The sequence below is a fragment of the Cervus canadensis genome, chromosome 1, assembly GCF_019320065.1.
Source record: "Cervus canadensis isolate Bull #8, Minnesota chromosome 1, ASM1932006v1, whole genome shotgun sequence".
Classification (NCBI taxonomy): Eukaryota; Metazoa; Chordata; class Mammalia; order Artiodactyla; family Cervidae; genus Cervus; species Cervus canadensis.
Window position 1 is genome coordinate 115,478,963 of NC_057386.1, and position 25,930 is coordinate 115,504,892.

At 48.2% G+C, this 25,930-nt stretch overlaps 1 protein-coding gene and 1 long non-coding RNA gene across 3 annotated transcripts in view; one reads left to right on the forward strand and one right to left on the reverse strand.

The window, feature by feature from the left end:
- The window catches only part of CMKLR1 (chemerin chemokine-like receptor 1), a 43,304-nt gene extending 33,062 nt beyond the window's left edge, over window positions 1–10,242 (reverse strand). Inside the window, exon 1 of one of the 2 annotated variants that reach the window (XM_043438252.1) lies at window positions 9,894–10,242. The gene's annotated coding sequence lies outside the window, so the exon portion shown is untranslated. The remainder of the gene's footprint in view (window positions 1–9,893) is intronic. The other variant, XM_043438244.1, reaches the window with a different exon arrangement.
- Window positions 10,243–13,371: 3,129 nt separating this feature from the next.
- LOC122421413 lies at window positions 13,372–24,570 on the forward strand. The gene is made up of 3 exons (XR_006263483.1): window positions 13,372–13,745; window positions 22,542–22,773; window positions 24,420–24,570. It is a non-coding gene; the product is annotated as an uncharacterized LOC122421413 (long non-coding RNA).
- Window positions 24,571–25,930: the final 1,360 nt, after the last annotated feature.

A 25,930-nucleotide genomic window follows, 5' to 3' on the forward strand; every position in this document is an offset into this window, starting at 1 on the left:
GCTCCTCACCCACGTCACAGGACGCAGCCTTGACCACGCTTTAACCACAGCAGCCCGCAGGCTCTGACAGAAAGCCGCAGGCCAGCAGGCAGCGTAGACGAGGGGTTGCCAAGATTGCAACACTTACCCCCATGGCCTCCCAGGCACGCTCGGTCTCTCAGCTCTGCTGATACGCAGCTTTGTCACATTAAAAAAAAATAAAAGTCACTGCAATCCTACAAGGAAAGGGAGGAACAGAGAGGTCCCAGTGGAGGAGTGAGGAAGTCTATGGGACTGACTCAGTCACTGCCTGTCCTCGGGTCCTTGAGGCCGGGGAGGCTGCCCCTTTCTAACCTCCTAGAGCATCCCCAACCAGAGTGTCCCCTTCCCTTCACCTGTGTGCACAGAGCCTGGGGTCCACCATCGAGGGTGCTCCGTGCTGGCTGGAGGTCCCAGGCTCACCAACCCCTCTCCAGAGAACTGTCATCAGCTGCTGATGCCTCAAGGTGAAGGAGTGGATCCCTTTGGTTTTCAGTGGAATGTCTAGATGAGAACAGGCTTCTGAGGAATGGGGCATCAGATTCATTAATGTTTTGATCGAGCTATGGAAGACTTATGCCTGCTAAGTTGCTTCAGCCGTGTCCGACTCTTTGCGACCCCATGGACTGTAGCCCACCAGGCTTCTCTGTACATGGGGGTACTCCAGGCAAGAATACTGGAGTGGATTGCCATGATCTTTCCGACCCAGGTGATCAAACCCAAGTCTCCTGCGGCTCCTGCATTGAAGGCAGATTCTCTACCGCTGAGCCACCGGGGAAGATAATGTGAGCTAACCCTAATCGGTGTAGGGAGAGTGTGATATCAGTGGAAAGAGGAGGAGGGCAGGTGGGCTCTGGACAGAGGATAAGGCGGACAGGAACAGCTCTTGCGGTGTCTAGGCTAATGTAGATTGAGGCATCAGCAGCCTGATTCCCTTCGTTATGAGCTGTGTGGCCTTAGAAAGCCAATTAACGTCTCTGATCTCAGTCTCTAACTGAGCCTCATCCTTTACAGGAAAAAAAAAAAACAAAAAACAAAACAGCTGCTAACAGACGGGATTGGAGCAGAAGAGGGTGATTAAAGAATTCAATCTCATTTCAGAAAGTATTTACGGAGGACCCGCCAGGTACCCCACAAGTCTTCACAGGGATGCACCAAGTGTGGGGCCCACTGCTAAGCCCTTTACATGGATTATCTCCTTTCGCTCTCACCCCGTGACTCCGGGAACAACCTGCCGTCAGTCTTGTTTACTGGTGAGAGACAGGAGCCGACCCGAGGTCACCCAGCTGGTCCTCAAGGGACTCAGGATTCGAACCTGGGTCTGCCAAAACGCCAAACTGAGTCGATACTCTGTGAGCCCCACTGAAGGACAAAAAGCCGGGGCCACTGAGGGTTTCACTGGCTTGTTGTGCAACCAGTGCAACCCTCACTGGCACTAAAGAATCTGCCTGCAATGTGGGAGACCTGGGTTCGATCCCTGGGTTGGGAAGATGCCCTGGAGAAGGGAACAGCTACCCACTCCAGGATTCTTGCCTGGAGAACCCCACGGATAGAGGAGCCTGCTGGGCTACTGTCCATGGGATTGCAAAGAGTCGGACACGACTGAGCGACTTTCACTTTCACTGAGGGTTGGCAGGTGTTCCCAAAGCAGAGAGGGCGGCTGTGAATTAGGGAATGGAAGGGAGGGGTGAGACCCACAGTCCTTCTGGACCTCAGTTTCCTTGGCTGTAAGATGGGGCCCTTTGCCCCATCTCCCACTTTTGTGATGAGTCCACGTGATACCAAGAGAGGAATGACTGGTCCCCAAAGAGGATCTTGGCAGCAGGAAGCAGGATTGGGCAAAAGTCCAGCCAAGCCTCGGTGAGTGAAAACGACCAATCCCTTCAGGCAGTGGAAACAACACATAAAGCTTTTGGAGGGCTTCCCTGGTGGCTCAGTGGTAAAGAATCTGACCACCAATGCAGGAGACACCAGTTCGATCCCTGGTCTGGGAAGATCGCACATGCCGAGGACCAACTCAGCCCACGTGCCACAACTACGAGCCCACGTGCCGTAACTACAGAAACCCTCGCACCTGAAGCCGCCACAGTGAGCAGCCCGCACACCACCGCGAGAGAGTAACCCCTACTCACCACGGCTAGACAAAAGCCCGCAGCAGTGAAGGCCCAGCATAGCCAAAGATAAGTAAATAAACTTGTTTTTAAATAGCTCCTAGAAGGAGGAACTTTGGGGTGCTGCTGGCTTCCCAGTCCCCTGGAAAATGTGAGCTGCCAGAACTGGGAGAGGCCAAGAATATGGAGCAGACGGGATGCATGAAGCAAAGGCCAGCCCAGAGACAGAGAGGAGACCCCAGGCCCCAGGCTGATGGATCCCAGGCTGATGGATCCCAGGCCCACCAGGAGTCAGTGATGGCGAGATAGAGGGCGTGGCCCAGTCAGCCTCTGGGAAGCCGCCCTGCCCTTCCCCAGAACCCTGCTTCTGATTTCCCTTCATGTCTGGGATTTTTCACAGGAGATAAGGAAACACAGAGAAAGAAAGGCCCATGTAAGCCGGTCAGACCCCACTGCCCCCAGGAAAAGGGGGACGGTGACCTGAGGTCTCCTCCCCGACCCTGCCGTGTTTTCAGGCCACACCAGCAGTGGGGGAAGCTGGGGTGAATCTCTGACCCCGGCACCCTCCATCCCTGGCATTTCTAGCCTCTCCTGGCTCAGGACTTCCGGTTCCCATGGCTCCCCACTCCCCGACATCTGAGCCAGGCCCCTCATGTACAGGCCACATGTGATTTTCAGCCCCAACTCTGTGCCACTCAGCATCTAACATAAACCATCCAATGCCCGCCCCCCACCCCCACCATGAGGAAAGTCCTTTTATCACCCCCAATTTCCAATGGTGGAAACTGAGGCTCAGAGAAGTTAAGTGTCCTTTCTGAGGTCTCACAGCCAGTGAGGGCCAGAGCGGGTTTCAGGACAGGTCCATGAGCTGGCGGAGTCCTGCTTCTACTCTGGGTGGCCGCTCTTTTCTCAATCAAGGGACGTCCTTTTACTTCCTGGCCCAAATCCCTGACAGTTGAAGAGGCCCCAGTGAGTCGCATCTGTCATAAAAGAGATTGAAATTTGCCCACGCTCCCAGAAGACCTGCTCTTGACGTCAGTCAGCTCTACCCCTGGCAATGGGGACGCAGCAGACCCTTCAATGCCCAGCCTGGTTTATCTGGCACCAGCAGGCAGTGGCCCTCTCCCCCAGGAAACACATCCCATGCCAGCCACAGCTGTCATCCTCAATCAGCTCTCTTTAACCCTGAAGGAAGCACCTTGTTAGTTCCAAGCTCGATGCCTACAGCTGTCAGCAAGTCCTGGGCACCCTAGGAGAGGAGACCCAACATCCAGTCCAGAAAGTCACCAATGCAGAGAAATACTCTTCCCTCTGAACTGGTTTCTGGGCCAAACAATCCAGGAGATAAATCCACAAACCAACATACCCTTCTGCCAAGTTGGAATTTCAAATTCAATTATCTTGGGATCATCTGGAATCTTCGATGGTCCAAATGTTTGAGTTTAAGCGCCGAGTTTGGGGGGGACCACAAGGTCAGGGGACAATAAGATGCTGTTCCAGTGAAATGGGGCATACTGGACCACCCAGAAAGTTGGATGGGACCTCTGAGGCCCTTCAGAACATCCAGACTGCCTCCGGCCACTCCCTGCTTCCATCCGCTGCACCCGATACCCCACACACGTCAAACCTCCAAACCTCTGCTCATGCCGCTCTCCCAGCCAGACATATCTTTTATTTCTGGCCAATTTTTCCCCCAGGCACTCAAAGCCAACTCATCCTTGGAACCAAATCAAAATATAAGCTCCCATCACCAGACACTGTTTCCTGATTTCCCCAATCAAAGCTATGCCCTCTTTGCTCCTGGAAGCTTTCACACTGAATGCACCAGGCGGGCACTGATGGGAGTGACTTTAGCAATAAGCTCTAGGTTGCAAAGGTCTGGGTGAAACTCATTTGAGACTTCTGAGCTCCAGAAAGCTAAGATCATAAATGTACATTGTTTTAAGCCACAAAGTCTGCAGTGGTTGTTATAGCAGCAGCAGGCTCATACACTGACTATCTGAGCTCTTCATTCATTCCACACCCAGGAAATCATAGATTCTGACAAATGTTCGAACAAATTCCACTAACAAGGGATGGGCATGTTTTGAATGTCCCCTGTCCTGAAACACCACCCCAGATCACTAACTGAGCATGGCAGATGTTCTCTCAACAACTCAGGTGGGGAGTTCTCTGGTGGTCCAATGGTTAAGACTTTGTCTTCTAATGCAGGGGTTGCAGGTTCGCTCCCTGACCGGGAAACTAAGGTCTCACATGCCTTGGAGCCAATAAAACCAAAATGTAAAGCAGAAGCAACATTGTCACAAATTCCACACAGACTTTAAAAATGGTCCACATCAAAAAAAATCTTTTAAAAAAATTCTGAGACAAAAGGAAACTGAGACTCAGAGAGGTCATGTGACTTGCCCCAGCTCACAGAGGTAACTGGCTCCCAGGAGCAGAACCCGGGTCTACCTGGCCGCACCCCACCAGCCCTCAAGTCTCTCTGACCCTTGACCCCCAGAAGTTAAAACTGAGCGTGCTCGCTGCTGTTTCTTGTACCAATCACCCTACCCACCCACCTCCTTGCACAAGAGCTGCCCTCAGCGGGATCCCAGGGCTAAGATCAGAGGATCCGAGACATGTACCCCAAGAAAAGCAGAACCGATTCTGACGTGTGCCCGAAGAGCAGCTGACCGCCCCTGCTGACTCAGCTGCTGACACTTCCAAGATTGCCAGAGTGTCTATGGTGGGTGGAGCACTCCCCTTCCCACCCACCAGAGCCCATGGGGCAAGGCACCAAGCCTGGAGTCTAGCCAAAATGACCTTTCCTGCACTGGCAACCTGGAATCACAGGGCACAAGATGCCCACATCAATCCTGACATTCAAAGGCGAATGTCAATACCCACTTCCCCAAGAATAAAATTAGAAGTGCCTTCATCAAGCTAGCCACGTGCTGTGCTCCTGTCTGAAAGCGAGTTAGTTGCTCAGTCATGTCCGACTCTTTGGGACCCCATAGATTGTTGCCCACCAGGCTCCTCTGTCCATGGGGATTCTCCAGGCAAGAATACTGGAATGGGTAGCCACTTCCTTCTCCAGGGGATCGTCCCGACCCAGGCATCGAACCGGGGTCTCCTGCATTGCAGGCAGATTCTTTACCATCTGAGCCACCAGCGAAATTCACCAGCAAGTGCTCCTGTGTATCCGTATGTATTTAACCCCCAACAGCCCTGAGAGTATCCCCTCCCTTAGAGATAAGGGCACAGAGGAGGCAGGAGGTTAAAAGGCAGAGACAGATCTGAATTCTAGAGCGGGAGGCTGCAGAGTCCATGCCAATCTGACAGCAGCAACAGAACTAACAAGGCCTCTGGCTTCCACCCAGTGGAGCAAGAAATTCTCTCTATCACGCTTGTGCCAACGTGGCAAAAATACAGAGGTTCCAAAAGAGGAGTAAATTAACCTGTCTCCTAATGTTGCCTGAAAAACGCTGTGTCCTGGGGCCCAGAAGCAGCACAAAGTCACTGCCAACCTGCACCCCAGGCCCGAGACCTCAGCCAGGGCCACACAGGGAATCCTGGCCTGGGGGCCAGACCAACCCCAGGTCCCTCATCTCACCAAGGGACCTTGGGGGTGTCACTCAACCCATCGGGGCCTCACTTTCCTCAGATCTAATATGGGGACAAACGTAACTACGACCCCCGGTCCCTCCAAAGTCCCACGAGGACAGAAAGTGCCTTGGGGAGTGTCAGATACAGAGCAGGAGCTCATAAATGTTGCCTGAAGAAAAGTCTCTGTGACCAGCCTGCCTTCCCTCCCCCAAGACCTTCGGAACAGGGACTGAGCCTGACCCATCTTGAGTTCTCCCACGGGTGCAGCTTTTACTCCCTGTGGGTTTTCAGTTCCGTTCCGTTCAGTTCAGTCGCTCAGTCGTGTCTGGCTCTTTGCGACCCCGTGGACTGCCGCCCACCAGGCTTCCCTGTCCATCACCAACTCCTGGAGTTTATTCACAGGAAATCATCCACAAGCACCTACTATGTGCCCGGCCAGGTCAAGGCCTCAGTGACGTCTAGGACCCACAGACGGCCTCAGGCTGTGTGCTCACGTGCCACCCCCTTCTCTTTTTTCTGGCTGGTGACTGTAGTACTTAGTCGTTCTGGTCTTCCTTGGCCCAAGACACCCACCCAGCTGCCTTCTAATAAGCAAGCTTGGCCCATTCTGGGGATTTGGACCAAGATTCCTGCACTTCCACTTTCTGATACCGCACCCTGGGGAAATACAGCCCGAGGAAAACCCTGACCCTTATCGCACACACGCACTCACACACACCTAGCCTTGTACACATGCCCTCCAGTGTGAGTGGGACCCTAGGACAGGAGTGAGATTTTCTGAGTTCAAATCCCAGTTCTTTTGCTTCTGAGCCTTGTGACCTTGGGCAAGTCCCTTCACCTCCTGAGCCTCACTTTCTTCAGTGAAAAAAAAAATGCTGTGACTTCCCTGGCGGTCGGGTGGTTAAGACTCTGTACTTCACTGCTGGGGGCACAAGCTCGATCCCTGGTCAGGGAACTAAGATCCCCAAAGCCATGCAGCACAGCCAAAAAAATTTTTTAATAAAAATATAAAAACATAAGCACAAATGACACACAAAAAAATAAGTAAAAATAAAATAAATGAGAATGCTCATCAGGAAGCTTCTCCATGAGGGTTGTAGAGAGATTTAATGGGATAGTGGATACAAAAACCTTTGGTTCAGTAAAAGTGCTTAGCTCAATAACATTGTTATTTTTGTTTCCTTTTTCCAGGAGTGAAAAAGAACAGCAGTTGCCCATGTTCCAGGAAAGTCCATGTTTAGGGGCCTGGAATGTGGACATTTACTCGGTTTATTTGATGGGGATTATCTTGAGGATAGGAAAGTATTTGTGGGCACAACATCACTGTGTTAACTCTAAGATCAACTAACAAAAATTCAGAATTTAGAACCAGAGACTGGAAGGGACCCAAGAGGTCACCGTATTTGTGGGGGAGACAGCGAGCCGTCCACAAAAACTCTTTCTCCCTTCCACGGTACACAGACGTTAAGTGGGACAGAGCCACCTTAGCCACAAGCTACACTTAACAGCCTCCTTTGCAACTAGATCAGCTCCAAGAGCAATTCTCATGGGTGGCAGAAAATAGTTAAGAGGCAAACATCCCTCCCCCATGCTCTCTTTCCTCAGTGATGATGTCTAAGGGATAGTAGTCAACGCGATGGCTCGCTGAATCACTGTGGGGAAGAGGACCAGGCCCCACTCACAAATACCTGACTTATAACAAATGTCTGTTTGGTTTGAGCCATTGTACACGTTGGGTCTATTTGTTACTGCAGCTGCGACCCTGACTAATACAACATTTAACCTCCTTATTTTCAAATAAGATGCTTAGGGCCAGAGAATGGGCATACCTTGCCTAAGGTCACGTAGCAAAGTCAACAATGGTTAGAAACGTTGGTGTTTTAACAATCTGAAGTAGATTTTCTAGTTTTCAATCTGCCCCCCAGAGCCATGAGGGTTCCTAAAGGCCCTTCAGCAGTGATTGGGAGGTTCAGTGAGCCGCCGTCTGGAGTCCTCCACTAGAAAAACATCACTTTTATCTATCTTTAAAGTGCACTTCTCCATGTATTTTCATCAGAGGAAAGCGTTCTGTGGCTTAAAATAATGTCAAAGCCCACAGGGTGGATGACTGCTAATGTGATCTGACTTTCTGTGGTATGAGACTGAGTTTCGCTTCTTCTCCACCATTGCCTCCTGGCTTTAACTGCTGACACAGGACTTGTAGACTCGCAGAAGTGCATAGATACTTGCTTAGGAAGGAAAAAAAGAAGCTCAGTGGGCAGCAAAGAACCCAGAAACCTGGACAAAGGGGATGTTGAAGGATTCCAGCTCAGTGGTTCTCAAGATTGTCAGGGAGTGCTGGTTCAAAATGCAGACTCCCACACCCCATCCTCAGGGATTCTAACTCAAAAAAACTGATGCTCATGGTCCCAGGATGGCCCTTTGAGAAGTCCTGAGTCTAATTCAACTCAGTCTAAATCAACAGCAAGAACCACAGGGAAGGTTGATCTTGAAGAGGAGGTCAGGGGTGGCAAAAAGGAAGCTGGGGGCCGGGCACTTGAACAGAGAGAGAAGGCAGACCCGACACTTGGCCACTTGTTATCTGGCCTCTCTGAACTACATGGGTCTGAGTGATCAGACTGACATCAAGTAGCAGGTACTTGAGTATAATGATGTGCTATTTGCCTGTAATTTTGCCAAACGCTGGTCCAAATGGTTCACCTACTTAAAACGTGCTCATCTGAAAGCAGAGTGGGGAACTGGAATATTTTCAATAGATAGTACAGGCAAAGGATTCATATCCTTCATATACAAAGAACCCCTAAACATCAATAAGAAAAAAGACAAACATACCAGCAAGAGGGGAAAAAAAAAAAAAGGGAATGGACTTGAACAGGATAGTCACAAAAGTGAACAATAAGATTGTAGAGGATATTCAGCATGAATGAAGAAATGCAAACTCAAGCAGCCAGATGCTATTCTCACCTTTCCCATGAGGGAAATTTTAGGAGACAGGTGACAACCAGTGTAGATAAGGCTGTGAGAATATCACACCTCGATATTGCACCAGGGGAGTGCAAGCCAGCACAACCTTCTAGGGCAATGTGGCCAAAAGCCTTGAAAGCCTGAAAAGCACACAAACCTTTGAGCCAGCAATTTCACCTTGGGAAAGTTGTCCATAGGACACACAGGCAAAGATGATGTACTAGGAGTGGCCACTGCAGCTCTGTTTATAATAATGAAGAAAAAAAAAAGGAAGCAACCACATGGAGGGATGATTAATAAATCCCAAGCTGTCTTCTCCGTGCAGCCTTTAAAATGCATATTGGAGGAACATAGATAATACAGATGAAGGTTCATGATCCGTGATTAAGGACAAGATAGGGTACCAAACATGGGCTTCCCTGGTGGCGCAGACAGTAAAGAATCTGCCTGTAATGCAGGAGACCCAGGTTGGATCCCTAGGTTGGGAAGACCCCTTGGAGAAAGAAATGGCTACCCACTCCAGTATTCTTGCCTGGAGAATTCCTTGGACAGAGGAGCCTGGAGGGCTACGGTCCAGGAGGTCTCAAAGAGTAGGACTGGGTGACTAACACTTTCACTACAGGGTACCACACAAGATGTCAGAAAAGGGAGTGTGTGTCCACATTTAGATGCTCCTATGTGGCTGGTACATTGTAGGCACTCCACTAGCATCACAGGTTGGTCAGTGAGTCAGTGAGTGATACACAGAGGCACCTGAAGGTTCACCTCTGGGTTAAGAACCCCTCTTTCTTCTCTGTAGCTGAGAGGTGGGACATTCCAGCAGCTAAGAAGGTGGGTTATACAGACTTTCAGCTCCGCACCCCGCTACCTGAGTCCACAGCGCTGAGCTTGTGCCTCCCCCAGTAGGATTCTCAGTTTCTTCACCTGTAAGATGTGGACAATGAAAGTACCTCCCTTGTGGGGTTGTCCTGAGCATTAACAGGAGAGAAACACAGAGTTCGCTACTTTTTATAACTATGGTGACCTCGCTGGGCTTTTCCAATTGGCATGCATTACTCTGGAAATCTGAAAATCATAATAGAGCTATTTCCATTTTGACAAAAACTACATCCTACCAAGAGCCAAAGAACTTCTCTATTACTGTTTCCCATGCCCCCCCACCCTCCCAACCCGACCCCTCTGGGCAATCAATGTCAGAGCCCAGCGTGATACCTTTGTGGCTGGTCTCGGCCAGGCCGTCCCAGGGTTCCGTGACTTCAGGTCACTCGACGCTGTGCAGGAGACCCGTGTTCCCCGACTTCTTTCTCGAAGTCACACTGTTCTTTGCCTGGGGCCGTTTGCCCAAGAAAGCAGTTCACCCCCTCATTCATGGGCCCCCCAGAGTCCCCAGAGCGCAGCACTCCCAGAACATCCTCGTCCCCTGGAGGCTCCCAGGGAGACCCCCGGTCTGTCCTGCCCTCTTGCTCACTGGGGGCTGAATGGGACAGGACTCTGCCAGAGAAACAGCTGGAGGGAGGAGAGAGGGAGGGGCAGGAAACGGGGCTGACCGAGGGCGGGGGCGGCCAGCTGCGCCGAGTGGGGGCCTTCTGGGGAGGCTGCCTGTGGCGAGCTGGCGGGCGGCGGCCGGTGGCGAGGTCTGCCCGGGACGACCCGCCCCTCTGGGAGCTGGGAGCGGTGCCCACCGTCTGAGCACAAAGCAGGAGCACATGCAGGCCCCGGGGCAGTTGTGGGAAGCGCGTCTGCTCCCAGCAAGAGCCTCCGGAGCTCCAGACAGACTACGCAGGAGCGTGGCTGCCTGACGTCCCACCGCCGGTCACCCCCACCCCAGGCCTTTGTGCGTGCGGTTCCTTCCACCTGGATGCCCTTCCTGCTTCCTGCCCCTATCCGTGGCCTCACGACCTTCTGCTTCCTTTTTTTTCTTTCTTGGTAAATTAAAATAGCGATGAGGTTTTTTACAGTATCTAATGAACAAAAATTTAAATGTCCTGTAATACTGGATTTTAGCAAATGTTGTCGTCGTTGATGTGTAAGTTGGGTCCGACTGTTTGCGACCCCATGGGCTGTAGCTCGCCAGGCTCCTCTGTCCTTGGAATTTTCCAGGCAAGAATACCGGGGCGGGTTACCATTTCCTCCTCCAGCGGATCTTCCTGACCCAGGGATCAAACCAGCATCTCCTGCCTCAGCAGGCGGATTCTTTACCACTGAGCCACCAGGGGAAGTCCTTTAGTAAAAGTTACTGGGAAGCAAAACCCTGATCTATCATTGAATGTAGATTCATGTATCATTTCTAGAAAGCTAACAAATGACATCAAACCTTTAACTACATTCAGACCTCATGTTGTTTAAATATAAATTCTATTTTCATCCTAAACCCAGCTCCCCAGAGAGAAGTATCTTTAACATGTTGGTTTGAACACACACACATATTTTTTTTAATATAAATATAAAGTGACTCAGTCAAGCTCTATGTACCATATTGCAACCTGCTTTTGCATTTAATGATTATATATATTTGTGTTTATGTATATATACCTTACCATATTTTAACAGCTGCTAATGATTCCATTCATTCAATGTACCATAGTTTATTCAACCATTACAGTATTTGGAGCTGGGTGATTAGGTTGTTTTCAACTTTTTGATGATAGTAAACACATCATTGCACACTTGTCCAATTACTTTATTATACAAAATTCCTATGAATATGTTTATTATTGAGTTGCCTGCTCCCTCTTCATGTCTCAGCTTGGGGCCACCTCCTGGGAGACTTCCCTGCCCCTTGGGGGACTGCTCTGGGCTCCCCCCAGGATAGCACTGATGCAGTGTTGTTCTAGCTTGTGAGGGTATGTCTGTCACTTACACTGGGACCTTCTTGGGGACGGGTCTGTGTTTCACCCTCTGTTCTATTCCCAGCACTTAGCACGGTGCCCTGCCACGTCACCGTCAGCCGTGAACAATCAAAATAGCTGACAGCCAGGCAGCATGCTAGGCACTTGGTACTTAAACCTCATGAAGAACTGAAGTGAGCACTATTTCTGCCCCCATTTTCCGATGAGAAAATTGGGACACAGAGAGGTTAAGTCACTTGCCCAAGGCCACACAGCTAGTAGGTGGTAAAGCTGGGCTTCCAGCCAGGTCACTCAGCTCCAGAGCCCCACCCTTAGCCTCCAAGCTAAAGAACTCACTGAAGGGCCAGCTGGTTCATCAGTGACTAACTGATGAATGCAGGGTGTTCATTGCCCTGTGCCGGGTGCTGTCTCCAGGCTGTCGTGAACCTCCAACAACGCTGCAGGGAGTGACGTGCACCGATTTTACAGATGAGGATTCTAGGCCCACAGAGGGGAAGTCCTTATGCCAAGGGTGCCCAGGTCACACCGACAGAGACATGACTGACTCTGTCTAATTCAAGTTGATGCCAAAAATAACCTGTGAACAAAGGTAAAGAGAAAGGGGGGGAGGGGGAGGGAAAAGATAACAGAGAGTAAAAGGGCAGGAGGAGGCATAGGAAAGAAAGACAGACAGGAGAGAAAAAAGAAGGAAGGGGGAGGGAGCAAGTGGGGGAGAGGGCGGGAGGAAGGGACACCTGCCTCTTCTCAGGCCTCCAAAAGCTTGTACAGGTAGGGAAGAATGTCCTTCACCATCTGACCAGGCTGAGAACTTCATCTTCTCTCCCCACCATCCTCAGCCCTTAATTCAGTGATATTTACACTTAGAAACTATCTGGTTTAATGATTTCACATCACAGATAATAACTGGAAGCACAGAGAGGTTAAGTCACTTGCCCAAGATCACACAGCTTTTTAGAGTCAGAAATCAGACCCAGCCTGACTCCAAACCTCTCTCCTCCACCCTCTACCAGCCTTGCTCATCCAAATCTTTGCTGTACAGATGGGGGACCCTGGATCCAGAGACAGCAAAGCACTGGCCTGAGGTCACCCACCAGTTAGCAGCAGAGCAGCAGCCCCTGGTCCAAAGGAGAGGACATTTCCACCACGTGAGGGGGACCCTGTACACCACCACCTAAAGCTTTGTCACTGAGACCAATGGTTCTCAAAGCGTGGATTCCGGACCAGCAGCAGCAGCCTTACCTGGGAACTTGTTCGAAATGTAGGCTCTTAACAAGCCACCGGGGGATACTGAGGCTGGCTCCAGTTTAAAAACCACTGACTCAAACGTTTCCATTAAGAATACAATCCGGCTCCCAGGACTTGTCACCTTCTCCGTTCACAGAATTGTGGTTAAGAACAGAGGCCTTGGGATTAGACAGACCCAATTTGATGATGGGCTTCCCACGTGGTGCTAGTGGTAAAGAACCCGCCTGCCAATGCAGGAGACGTAAGAGACGCAGGTTCGATCCCTGGGTGGGGAAAAATTCCCCTCGAGGAGGGCATGGCCACCCACTCCAGTATTCTTGCCTGGAGAATCCCACAGACAGAGGAGCCTGGAGGGTTACAGTCCACGGGGTCGCGCAGAGTCGGACACGACTGAAGCGACTTAGCCCGATATGACGAAATCCCTGTCTCCACCCCTGGGAGCTGTGTGGGCAAGTCCTTTCACCTCTGAGCCCGTTTGCTCATCGGTGGAGGCTGGAGGAGGGAGGAGGGGGTGAGGGGAGAGGAAGAAAGGGGAGCAAGTGGAGGAGGGTGGGAGGAGGAGGGGGGAGGAAGCAGCCTTCCAGGACGGCGGAGCCCACTGGGGCGGGGCTGGGGGGAGCCTGGAAGAGGAGCTGGGAGAACCTGGCCTCTGGACGGATTTAGGGACATTGCCTCTTCTCCTTCCTCGGGTGCTACGGCTACAGGCACAGCCCGGCCCCAGGCCTCCCGGCCAAGCTTCAATGAGCTTCAGGTGTTAGCAGCAGGGAGCCGCATCAGGGAGGCTGAGAGAGGACGGGCTCCCAACCGGCCAGGCCTCAGGCTCCAGGTGGAGGTCGGGGCTCACAGCCCACCCCTCTGATGAGAAGCAGGCAGAGTCGAGCTGCCCCGCCCCCGTCAGAAGCTATAGTCTTGGGCCACCATTCTGAACATGGCAGAAAAGTTTTCCTTCCTTGGAGTGAAAAGGCTTTTGGTGAGTTTTTTAACTTTTGCTTTTTTTTTTTTTTAAACAGGATTCTGAAATCCAAGGCCTGATATATAGGAAAACTAGTACCTGAGAGACATGATACCCTTCACGGCCTGCAAAGACACTCTGTTTATTCCCACAGAAACTGTTGTTACAAGATGGCAGATTAGGCTTCCTCTCTCTCTCTTTTTGTTTCATTTTAAAAATTTGTGTATTTATTTATTTGGCTGCGCCAAGTCTTAATTGCAGCACGCAGGATCTACAGTCTTTGTTGCCGTATGGGAACTCTTTAGTTGAGGCAGGTGGGATTTAGTTCCCTGACCAGGGATCAAACCCAGGCCCTCTGCATTAGGAAAACAGAGTCTAGCCACTGGACCACTAGGGAAGTCCCCTTTATTCTATTGAAGTAAGCTGTGTTAATTTCTGCCGTACGACAGTGATTCAGTAAGATATATATATATATTCCTTTTCACTACGGCTTAGTGCAGGATATTAAACATGGTTCCCTGTGTTATACAGTGGGACCTGCTTATTCATTCTCTGCACAATAGTTTGCACGTGCTAATCACAAACTCCCAACCCATCTCTCCCCCAGCCCTCTCACCCTTGGTAACCACAGGTCTGTTCTCTCTGTTTGTGGGTCTGTTTCTGTTTCGTAGAGAAGTTCATTTGTGTCACATTTTAGATTCAGTATATAAGTGCTATCATAGAGTGTCTGTCTATCTCTTCCTGACTGCCTTCACTCACCATGACACTCTCTCGGTCCATCCCCGTGGCTGCAGATAGCATTGTTCCCTTCTTTTTCTTGCTGAGTAATATCCCATTGTCTAAACATACCACAGCTTCTTTATCCACTCATCTGTTGATGGACAGCTTGCACCCTTGTCTTAGTTATTGTATACAGCACTGTAGTGAACATTGGGGTGCATGTTGTTTTGGGGCTACAGTTTTTGTGTGTTCTGAATATATGCTCAAGATATCATTTTAAAATGCGGGAAAGTTGGAACTCCCTAATACCTTCACCCAGGGTCTCCAATTATTTATATTTTGCCCAATTTGCTTTCTTATTCTCTCCCTCTATCTCTCTGCACTTCTTTTCCTGTAACACACCCATTTTGCATATGGGGAAACTGAGGCCTCGGAGTTACTTCTGGCGCCTACCTCCATGGTCCCACACTAGAGGCCCAGAACCTGAGATCTACAAACTTGGCAAGGGACTACAGAGATATCTGAAACCTGAACTCACAAGCAGATCGACCCCAGAACATCAAAAGACAACTGCAAATTCAAAATTAATGTGTCTGATTCAATGTCTATAATACATTGGTGAGTCAACTGCTACTCAACCACACTTGTGTTTAGAAATAGAAAGGCACAGATCACAAGAACACAAAAAAAGAATTTATTCTTCCTAAGCCCCATATATATGAATTAGTTTTTAAACACCTTTTCAGGTTTTTTTTTTTTATTAAAAACACATATGTATAATGGCATCTGTAGGGACATGTTGAGGTTTGCAGTGATGTGGGGTGGGTCCCCAAAATGTCAGAGATCCAAGAACCTTCAAAGGCCTTAACACCAGCTCTCTTGGCCCATAGCCCCTTGAGTCTTACCCAAATTGGGCATAAGATGAAGATTTTTTCATGTAATTTGACAGGAAGGCTGTATGTACCTTTTTATGTGGGTCATAAAAAAAATTAAAAATTTTTTAAAAACATGGAGAAACATGAGAAATTCGTCATAGCAACGGGGCTGCCTCTCCTATTTTTAAAAAGTGAGCTGTTCCCTCCTCCTCTTAGGACAGAAAGTTTATTTTCCTGCAGAGGCCTCTGACTCAGAGACAAGCCCAGAACTCAGTCCGCTGCCTCTAAGGGAGGGGTGAGGGTCCTGGGGATGCTCAGAGCCCCAGGCCGCAGGTCCCCTTCAGCTGGCACGGCCTCCGGGCACCCAGATGCCCCTGACGTTGCTGCTCACCACTCGGGCTTCCTGCTCTGTGAGCATCCACATAGCCGCACTGAGGCAGGCATCTTCAGACAGCTCACCTTGTAGGAACACAGCTGGATGACTGAGCTGGTTCTGTAAATATCAAAATATTTCCTGGCCAGTTGGGAAAACCCAGCTACCCTGGACCCTCTCCAAGGAACACCTCTGATCCAAGAACTAAAGTGGTAGCAACAGGCTAGTGGGGGGGTGGGGGGGGCGGTGGGACCCAGAGCCTTGACTCAGGGCTGCCCCCTAATTGGTCAGAGCCCACATCCTTGCAGATGAGAAAGAGGGTATTCCTGCAGGCTGAGGGCTTTGAGACAGCAACGGAAGATTGAGAACATAGCCTGAATTTGGATCCTGCCCTACCACTTACGAGCTGTGCGACCTAAAGCAAGTGGTTTGACCTCTCTGTGGCTCAGTTCCCTCTCAGAGGTAATAATAGTAACAGAGAGTTGTGGTAGAGATAACTTACCTTAACCCAAATAAAGTTAGCATAGCAGACACATAGCAGACTCTCAGTAAATTTTTATTATTATTATTACTACTATTAACATCATCTCCTTCTTCTTATCCTTCATAAAAAAAATTTGTGACCATATCTTAGGAACAAAGCAATAAAATCAGAATCTAGCTCCATCAATTATCAGCCAAGACCTTGGGCAACTTACAACACTGATTTCTCATCTGTAAAATAGGGATAATAATAGCCCCATAATTTATTCTATTATTGATGCTGGGAGAGATTGAGGGCAGGAGGAGAAGGGGGTGGCAGAGGAAGAGATGGTTGGATGGCTTCACTGATTCAATGGGCATGACTTTGAGCAAACTGCGGGAGATGGTGAAGGACAGGAAAGCTTGATGTGCTGCAGTCCATGGGGTCGCTGGGTCGGACACGCCTGAGCAACTGAACAACAATAATATAATAAAGCATACTCAGATTTTGGCTTATGGTGAGTGTTCCTAAACACTGGCTGTCATTATTATCAGAAGTCAGAAAACTATAACCCATAGCCAAATATGGCCACTGCCTATTTTTGTAAATAAAGTTTTATTAGAACACACCCCCGCCCATTTATTTACAAATCATCTCTGGCCGCTTTAATGCTACAACCACAGAGCTGAGCAGTTGCAGCAAGATACTGAATGGCTCACAAAGCCTACAATATTTACTATCCTACCCTTTCAGAAAAAGTTTGCCTGATTCGTATCATTCTTCCCTTCTTTAATAGCTATAATTACCATATGTGTACATTTCATCTCCCTCAGTGGACTGTACATAAGATTTGCTTTCCAGGAATCACCTAGCAACCCATGGCTGGGTTTCTGTGGTCCAAAAACCTCATCAAGTTATTCACGGTAATAACGTACGGAGAGAGGGTCCGTAACTTTCATTGGTTGCTCAAAGCCTGCGACCCGTGAGAAGAACACAATCACAGGACCATGAGCATTTGAGGAACTGGCCCAGGTCTAAGTCAACACCCTCCTTTATTTTCCCGGGTCCGCCTGTCTCAGACAGTCCCAGCCTAGGACAGCGGGACACCAAGGCTTCGTGACTGAGGTTTCTCTCTGTGTTGCTCTATTGCCTGTTGTGAAGCGGTTGCCTGCCTCCTGCTTCAGAATTGTTCTGTGTTCCTTTTGTGTGAGGTTGGGGTGAAAGAAACAGGGCCCAAGAGCTCATCTGGAATTCAGCAAAGGAAACCTGTGACTTGTTCACCCCCGAAAGATGACTTCCCACATCCGATTGCCTTCACTCCTTTGGGAGGCAGGCAGGAAGACCTGCCATTCCTCATCGGTTTAACAGGACCCAGGTGGTGTGGTGGTGTGGTACAGAAGACCGCACACAAAGGGGTTGGCAGACCTCCCTGATCTGGGGGATCTTGCTGGCCATGCTTCTTGACTTCGTTTCATGCCCACAGATAAAAGGCTTCAATTTCCACTGTTTGAGGCAAGGTGGTTCCAAAACCCTAAACGGGCTCTGATGTCACCTAAAAGGACCAGGCTGGACTCAGCAGTCGGCAGTGCCTGCCTTGACTGGAGGCCATCAGACGTCATGACGTCCAAACATCCTGACACGACCGCCACAGGCACGTCCTGTCCTCAGCTCTGTCTCTCTTGTTTCTTCCTGACACGCTATCGGTGACAGCCGGAGGACAAATGCCCTGCTGGGGCTCAGCAAGCATCCCCAGGGTCGCCCAGGTCAGGTGAGGACAGAAGTTGCTCCCCAGCTTGCAGGCTCCGTGAAACCCAAGACCATGTCTGTCTAACTTTCTGCTAAACTGCAGCACCTCAGACAGCCCCAGCGTAGCACCTAGGAACCCGTGTTCAGACGGCAAAGTCTACCAAATCCTGCTGTCGGAGGAAGGAGAGCCTGGATCAGGACTCAGGCGTCAAGGTGTCACATAATGATAATGACACAGACATGACAAGGCATCATTTTTTCTCTCATTTACTGGAATATGACTATGACTCTGAATTTGGGCTCCATGCCCGGCGCCCCCCACCCCCGCCAGGAAATCCACTGATGGTCTCTGAGGAGGCCATTAACACATAACATCCTATGTGTGGGTGCCTGGGTTTTTTTAGGGGGCGGGGTCCAACATTTTCATCAGATTTTTGAGAGAGTTCCAGAACTTCGAATGGTTGTAAACATGAGATCACAAGTCTGATGCATAGCTCTGTCCCTAATGTCTAGTATGATAGCTTTGCACAACAGGTGCTCTGGAAATGTTTACTGGATGAATCAATCATTGAAAGACTGTTTAAAACCACAGGCTGCCAAACTGCCTGATAATCAGATTTCCTGGATGGTCAAACCCCACCAAACTGGAACTTGGGAATAACTTGAACAGATTCTTTTTCTGTCTCTAGGAAGGGAGAAGTACATTAATAATGATGCAAAGAAGAATGTGCAATGAGTGACAATGAAGGGTGCCCACTGCCGGCCAGCAAAGTGTTCTCAGAGCCGCCATTTCTTGCTCCCAGCACTGAAGCGGGCTTCCCAAAGAACTTCACAAAGAAGATGCTTTCTCTTCCCAGACAGGTGTGGTCTGCACTACGAAAGTAATGGAACTGCATCTCTTGAAAGACAGTCTGGGAATCTAATTAGCCATTTCTTACTTGCCTCTGATCAACCTCAACATTTTTTTCCCCTCAGACCAGCTAAAAAAACACACATCTTAAAATTCATTGAATTCACTAAAGAAGTTTACTTTGTAAATAATATTACCAGAGGATGCATTGACTGGGCACTTATATGTACCACAAGGATGAGTGGTGAGCAGAGACGGGTACATGGGTCCAGGACATTTTTGGAAAGCAATCCGGTAAGTGGCGTATAAGCATTCTTAATCTTAGGCAGAGTAGTTGCCCTTCCAGGGCTTTGTCCTAAGAAGGGCATCAGCATTGTCCTCGGAGACTCATTTTCCAGACACATACAGCTAAACGTGATTAAGAATGGCGAAGAAACAGAAAACAATGCAAGACTTCAGCAGTCAGTGTTCAGTTCAGTTCAGTCACTCAGTCGTGTCTGACTCTTTGTGACCCCATGAACTACAGCATGCCAGGCTTCCCTGCCAGTCCATCACCAACTCCCAGAGCTTGCTCAGACTCATGTCCATTGAGTTGGTGATGCCATCCAACCAGCTCATCCTCTGTTGTGCCCTTCTCCTCCTGCCTTCAAAGAGAATGGACAAGAGAGGATGAGATGGTTGGATGGCATCACCAACCTGATGGACATGGACACCAGCAATGCAAGACTTTAACAGTCAGTGTTAGTTAAACAAATTGTAGCATACTCATATGAAACATTAAATCAAATAAAATCATGTCTTGAAAATATTCTCAAAGCTTCATAAAAATTTAAAAATGTTTGTTCTTCAAAGGATAGCATCAAGAAAGTGAAGACAGCCTACAGAATGGAAGAAAATATTTGCAAATCATGTATCTGATAAGAGACTTGTATATAGAATATTAAAAGAACTTTTATAACTCAGTATAAAAGGAAAAATCACCTAATTTAAAGATGGCCAAGTGATTTAAATAGACATGTCTCCAAAGAAGGCATAGAAATGGCCAGTAAGCACAGATGAAGATGATCAACATCATTAGTCATTAGGGAAATACAAACCAAAACCACAGTGAAATACCACTTCACACCCACTAAGGTGACTGTTAATAAGTGTTGCAGGGGGTGTGGAGAAAAAGGAACCTTCACACCCTGCTGATGGGAACATAAAATGATGCAACTGCTTTGGGAAAATATTCTTCAGGTCCTAAAAAGGAGAAACAGGGTCACTGAGCCGCTGCTGCTGCTAAGTCGCTTCAGTCGTGTCCGACTCTGTGCGGCCCCATAGACGGCAGCCCGCCAGGCTCCCCCATCCCTGGGATTCTCCAGGCAAGAACACTGGAGTGGGTTGCCATTTCCTTCTCCAATTCGTGAAAGTGAAAAGTGAAAGTGAAGTTGCTTAGTCATGTCCGACACTTAGTGACCCCATGGACCGCAGCCTGCCAGGCTCCTCTGCCCATAGGATTTTCCAGGGTTACCATAGGAGCCGGCAATTCCACTGCTAGGTGTGCATCCAAGAGAAATGAAAATGTTATGTCCACACAAAAATTTAGACACAGATGTTCACAGCAGCACTTGTCATCCAAAAAGTAGAATAAACAAAATGTGGTCTCTCCGTACAATGAGAAATCACTCAGCCATAAAAAGAAAATGAGGTACTGGTACCTGCTACAATGAGCATGAACATTGAGCATTAATGTGAGTGAAAGCCAGACATGAAGGGCCGCACAGTGAATGGTTCCATTGATATGAAATATCAAGAAAAGGCAAACCTAGAGACAGAAAGTAGACTACTGGTTGTCAGGAACTGGAGTAAAATGGAAAATGAAAGCAAATGCATAGTATACCTCCTTTTGAGGCAACAAATATGTTCTAGAATTGACTCTAGTAATAGCTGCAAAATTTTGTGAACACACTGAAAAAGTCACGGAAATAAACACTTCGGGTGAATTGTGTGGTGTATGAATTATATCTCAACAAAACTATTTTATATGTATTGAAAAAGTAGTGAAAGGGTTAATTGTTCAGTCATGTCTGACTCTTTGTGACCCCCGTGGACTGTAGCCTGCCAGGCTCCTCTGTCCATTGGAATTCTCCAGGCAAGAATACTGGAGTGGGTAACCAATCCCTTCCAGGGGATCTTCCCAACACAGGGATCAAACTTTGGTCTTCTACATTGCAGGCAGATTCTTTACTGTCTGAGCCACCAGGGCATGTTGAGTATATTGCATATAAATACATAATATAAATACATGTAAGTACAGATTAAGTACATATTTTTATATAATATGTAAATATTTATTAGGTAAATGATGCTTGGTGAATATTATATAAAAACACTCTCGAAATAGTAGACTGATACTTCTCAGACCTACCCACCAAATGGCAAAGAAGAGTGAATGCCTAGCTCTGAGGGTCTAGAGTAGAAGTTAAGCCACAAAGCCTCGTGGCTTAGTTACCAAATTCCAGCACATTTTGCCTTCCACTTCAAAATATGGCCATGTTAATTTTAATATAAAACTTATTTTCTCCACATTCATGAATAAAATTCATGCTCTAGGAAGGAAGAAAAAATATGTAGTAACATACGAAAATGGTCATAACATAATGATAAATGGAATAAAGCAGATATAAAGCTCTGTGCATTGTTGATCAGTCACTAAGTCGTGTCCAACTCTTTGCAATCCCATGGACTGCAGCACGCCGGGCTTCCCTGTCCATCACCAACTCCCAGAGTTTGCTCAAACTCATGTCCATTAAGTCGGTGATGCCATCCCTCCATCTCATCCTCTGTCATCCCCTTCTCCTCCTGCCTTCAATCTTTCCCAGTATCAGGGTCTTTTCCAATGAGTCAGTTCTTCACATCTGATGGCCAAATATTGGAGCTTCAGCTTCAGCATCAGTCCTTCCAATGAATATTCAGGGTTGATTTCCTTTAGGATGGACTGGTTTGATCTGCTTGCAGTCCAAGGGACTCTTCAGAGTCTTCTCCAGCACAATTCAAAAGCGTCAATTCTTTGGTGCTCAGCCTTCTTTCTGGTCCAACTCTCACATCCATACATGACTCCTGGAAAAACCATAGCTTTGACTATGTGGATCTTTGTCAACAAAGCCAACATATTAGCAGTGGTTATCTCTGGGTCGTGGAATTGCAACCTTCTTTAGCTTCCTGACATCTTTTTTCCTTTTCCATATCCACAGTAGATGTTGCATAATATTAAAGAATAAACATTTTTTAAGTCCAACAATAAGACCCTGGCAGGAAGACAACAGGCAGTGTTTTTCTGAAGACAACTTGGCCCAGCCATTTCTCTGATGGGAGCTCACTGACACCCCTGGACCACAGCTGGGCCAAGCAGAATGACACGTGCACTTGTGGAGACTCCCAGCATGCCTTGCTTTCTGCAGGTGCCAGTGGAGAATGTGGGTTTCCTCCCAGAGGAGCAAAGAGACCAGAGGCTTTGCAAAGTTCCGGGAATGCAGACAAGCAAGCTCATCACTACATGGCAACAGCTTAAGGACAAGACAGGATGTCAGTGACAGAGCTCTGGGCCGGGTGGACCTCAGGAGGCAGATGTGCCCCGCTTCCAACAGGCTGGATGACCTCAGTCAAACAAGTCATCATCTTTCTCCAGGCCTCAGTTTCCCTCTCTGTAAAATGAGGCCCCTGGGTCCTAGTCCCAGTGATTTGTGATTCTGTGGTCACACATCTGAAGTATTTATTTTCTTTGCACTGTCCTTGTAACAAACAGGTGGAAGTTCTTCCTATTGACTGCCTAGCACAGCCCCTGCCCCAGGAATCTCAAGGGCCATTCTGCCCCGCCAAGGCAATCTCTGCGTTGAGTGACACTTGTCTAATGGAAGAAGGCTTTCCAGAGCATTGCATCTCCATCCTCTGCACCTCTGAATCCGGTCAAGTGTGAGGCTATTTCCTGATCATCAGCCAGGTGCCAGGCATTGGTGCTGTGCCCGTGAATAAAATAGGTACTATCCTGCTCTCTCGGGGCACACGGGATCAACCATAACTACCAGTGACAGACCCCTCTCCTGCTCCAGAGGGGGGTTCACACACAGTACTGTGTTACACACCAACACTTAGAGGCTGATACCATCATTCACATTTCACAGCTAAGAAAACTGAGGCCCAGAGTAGTGAAGTGCTTTGCTGACGGTCACAGAGCAAACAAGTGGTAAGGTTCCAACCGTGGTCAGTTACACCTCCAAGGTACTTGTGATTTACCAGTGGTTCTTTTTTTAAAATTGAAGTATATTTGATTTACAATGTCATGTTAAATTGTGCTGTACAGCGAAGTGATTTCATTACGCACATGTATACATTTTTAATATTCCTTTCCATGATGGTTTATCGTAGGATGTTGAATGTAGTTCCTTCTGCTATACAGTAGGACCTTGTTGTTTATCCATTCTATACATAATAGTTTGCATCTGCTAATCCCAGCTCATCACTTCTCCACCCTGTCCCCCAGACTTAGCAACCACAAGTCTGGTCTCTGTATCTGTCAGTGGTTCTTAACTTTACTGTTCAGGCAGAACAAAAACACCTTAAGATCCACCCAATCTCAACCTTGGTAAGGTTGTAAGAAAGACCTGGAGCAAAACAAAATCAGTTATGACAAACTTGATGCTGAAGCTATTGACTTCATAAAAGCAAGCTATGAATTTGTACAAATGAATCTACATGATAAAACAATACCCTATAATTTGAATGAGACGCTAAATATGTGTGGAATCACAACATGAGAAAATTATTCTTTCCAATTCTCTTTCAACCCTTCTAATTACACCCAGGGGAAAACGTCCATCTGATGCTGTCCACCTGTCTTTAACATCTTCTCCCAAACTTGCTAATTTCCTTCCATAACAAAGAAAGAGCAGGCTTCAGGCTCAGAGCCTGCAGGCAACAGTATCCAGTTAACATGTAATAACTGTTTTATTGTTTATCAGAGGGTTGGGGATATTTTATGCTTACCTTCCATTTGAGGAACGTGATAACTGGTTTTCTGTTTACTGTGCTCATATAAATTTTCCTTTTGAGCTACATTTACTGATTTTCTTAAATGAGTACCTTTAATCACACTTTTAAATGAGTAAATTTAAAGAAAAATATTAAATTCACGACACCATAGAGGTGGTATACAACCAGGGCAAAAATAAAAAAGGTGGCATTGAAATGATTGAGGCTTGAGAAACAGTGCCCCATGAAATTAAAAATAACCCAGCCATGTAATTATATTGTCCTGAAAGTATATTGCAAGTTACCTAAATAGCACACATTCACAGTAGCCCAACACGATTAAAGCAGGTTTTTTGAGGGCTTACGTATGCAGTTTCTGTAGCAACAGAGATATAAGTGAATCATATTCAAACCACTAGACCTATGTGCCTGAAAGTCTAATTATTGGAAAATTATAGACCTAAGAAACACAGCTATGCCTCACTGCACACCACAGGTTTGACCGAATACCTCACGGTAATTGGATAAACCTTGTCTTCATAGAAGCTGTGTAGAAAGGAAGAACCCTTCCCCCAGCTGTGGCTCCTCAACCGTCTGTGTATGTGGAAATGCATTTATTCATTCACTCACTCATTCATTCAACCATCCATTGCAGTGTTTATCCAGCCTCTGCGATATGCCATGGAAATACCAAGGGCTGCAGCGAGCCTCCCGTCCAGGAGGGGGCGACAGACGTGAAGCACAGCCTCACCTGCCGGAGTGCCTAATTGCCAAATGGGCTCAGAAGAGAGCTCTATCCTTCGAAAGCAAGTAACAGAAGGAACTTGCCTACCCTATAGGTGGTCAGGGAAGGTTTCCTAGAGGAAGTGACCATCAAGTTGCAATCTAAAGCAGGAACAGAAATTAAAAGAGGTGGGAGGAGAGAGGGGTGGGTGAAAGGGCAGGTATGTCCATGTACACGAATGAGCTTTCATGCCCACACACCCCTCCCAAAGTGAGTATCTCACCCCAGTGCCGCCACCAAAGTGTGATCCTTGGATTCAAAGATAACGTGTTTCGTGTCTCGAGCCTAAATGCAAGCCAGCAAGGGTATCTGTTCTTCAGTGGGGAAACGGCTATCCAACCCCAACACTGAGGAAAAACTGAGAGATGCTGAGAGGGTCTCCGATGCCAGACTCCCTGTGGGATTTGAAAGAGTGATTTTGACCATGGAGAACTTATCGTAGGCACCAACATAGTGGATCTCAGTCAGGGCTGCACTTGGAACTCTGGGACGTTTTCAAGTGTGCAAGCCCAGGAGACACCCAGGCACAATCAAGTTATGCCCAGTTGGTTAAATTAGACTCCCTGGGCGGGGGGCGGGGGGGGGGCGGGGGGGGGGGCTGTCTCGTGACCATTAAAGTTTAAATCTCCCCTGCGTGTACATGCATGCATGCTTAATCCTGTCCGACTCTTTGTGACCCTCTGGACTGTAGCCCACCAGGCTCCTCTGTCCATGGGATTTTCCAGGCAAGAATACTGGAGCGAGTTGCCATTTCCACCTTCAGGGGATCTTCTGACCCAGGGATTGAACCTGCATCTCTTACTTCTCCTGCATTGGCAGATGGGTTCTTCACCACTATGCTACCTGGGAAGCTCCCCAGAGGAGTCCAATATGTGGCGAAGGCTGAGAACCACTGAGGGAACCCAGTCCTATGGAGGATTCAAACCTAGAGAAATTTACTGAGCACCTACTACAGGCCAGGCGATGGGCAAGGTGGAAGGTGATGGGAATCGGATCATTTAAGAATCACTAACGGGCTTCCCTTATGGCTCAGTGGTAAAGAATCTTTACCTGCCAATGCAGGAGACACAGGTTCGATCCTCGGTCCAGGAAGATCCCACATGCCATGGAGCAACTAAACCCGTGCTCCACCACTACCAAGCCTGTGCTCTGGAGCCCAGGGACAGCAGCTATTGAGCCCACATTTCTTGACTACCAAAGCCTGGGTGCCCTAGAGCCCTTGCTCTGCACCAAGAGAGGTCACTGCAGTGAGAAGCTCATGCCCTGCAAGGAAGAGTAGCCCCTGCTCCCTGCAACTGGAGAAAACAAAGACCCAGCACAGCCAAACGCAAATAAATAAAGTATATGTATGCGTGCGTGTGTGCCAAGTTGCTTCAGTCATG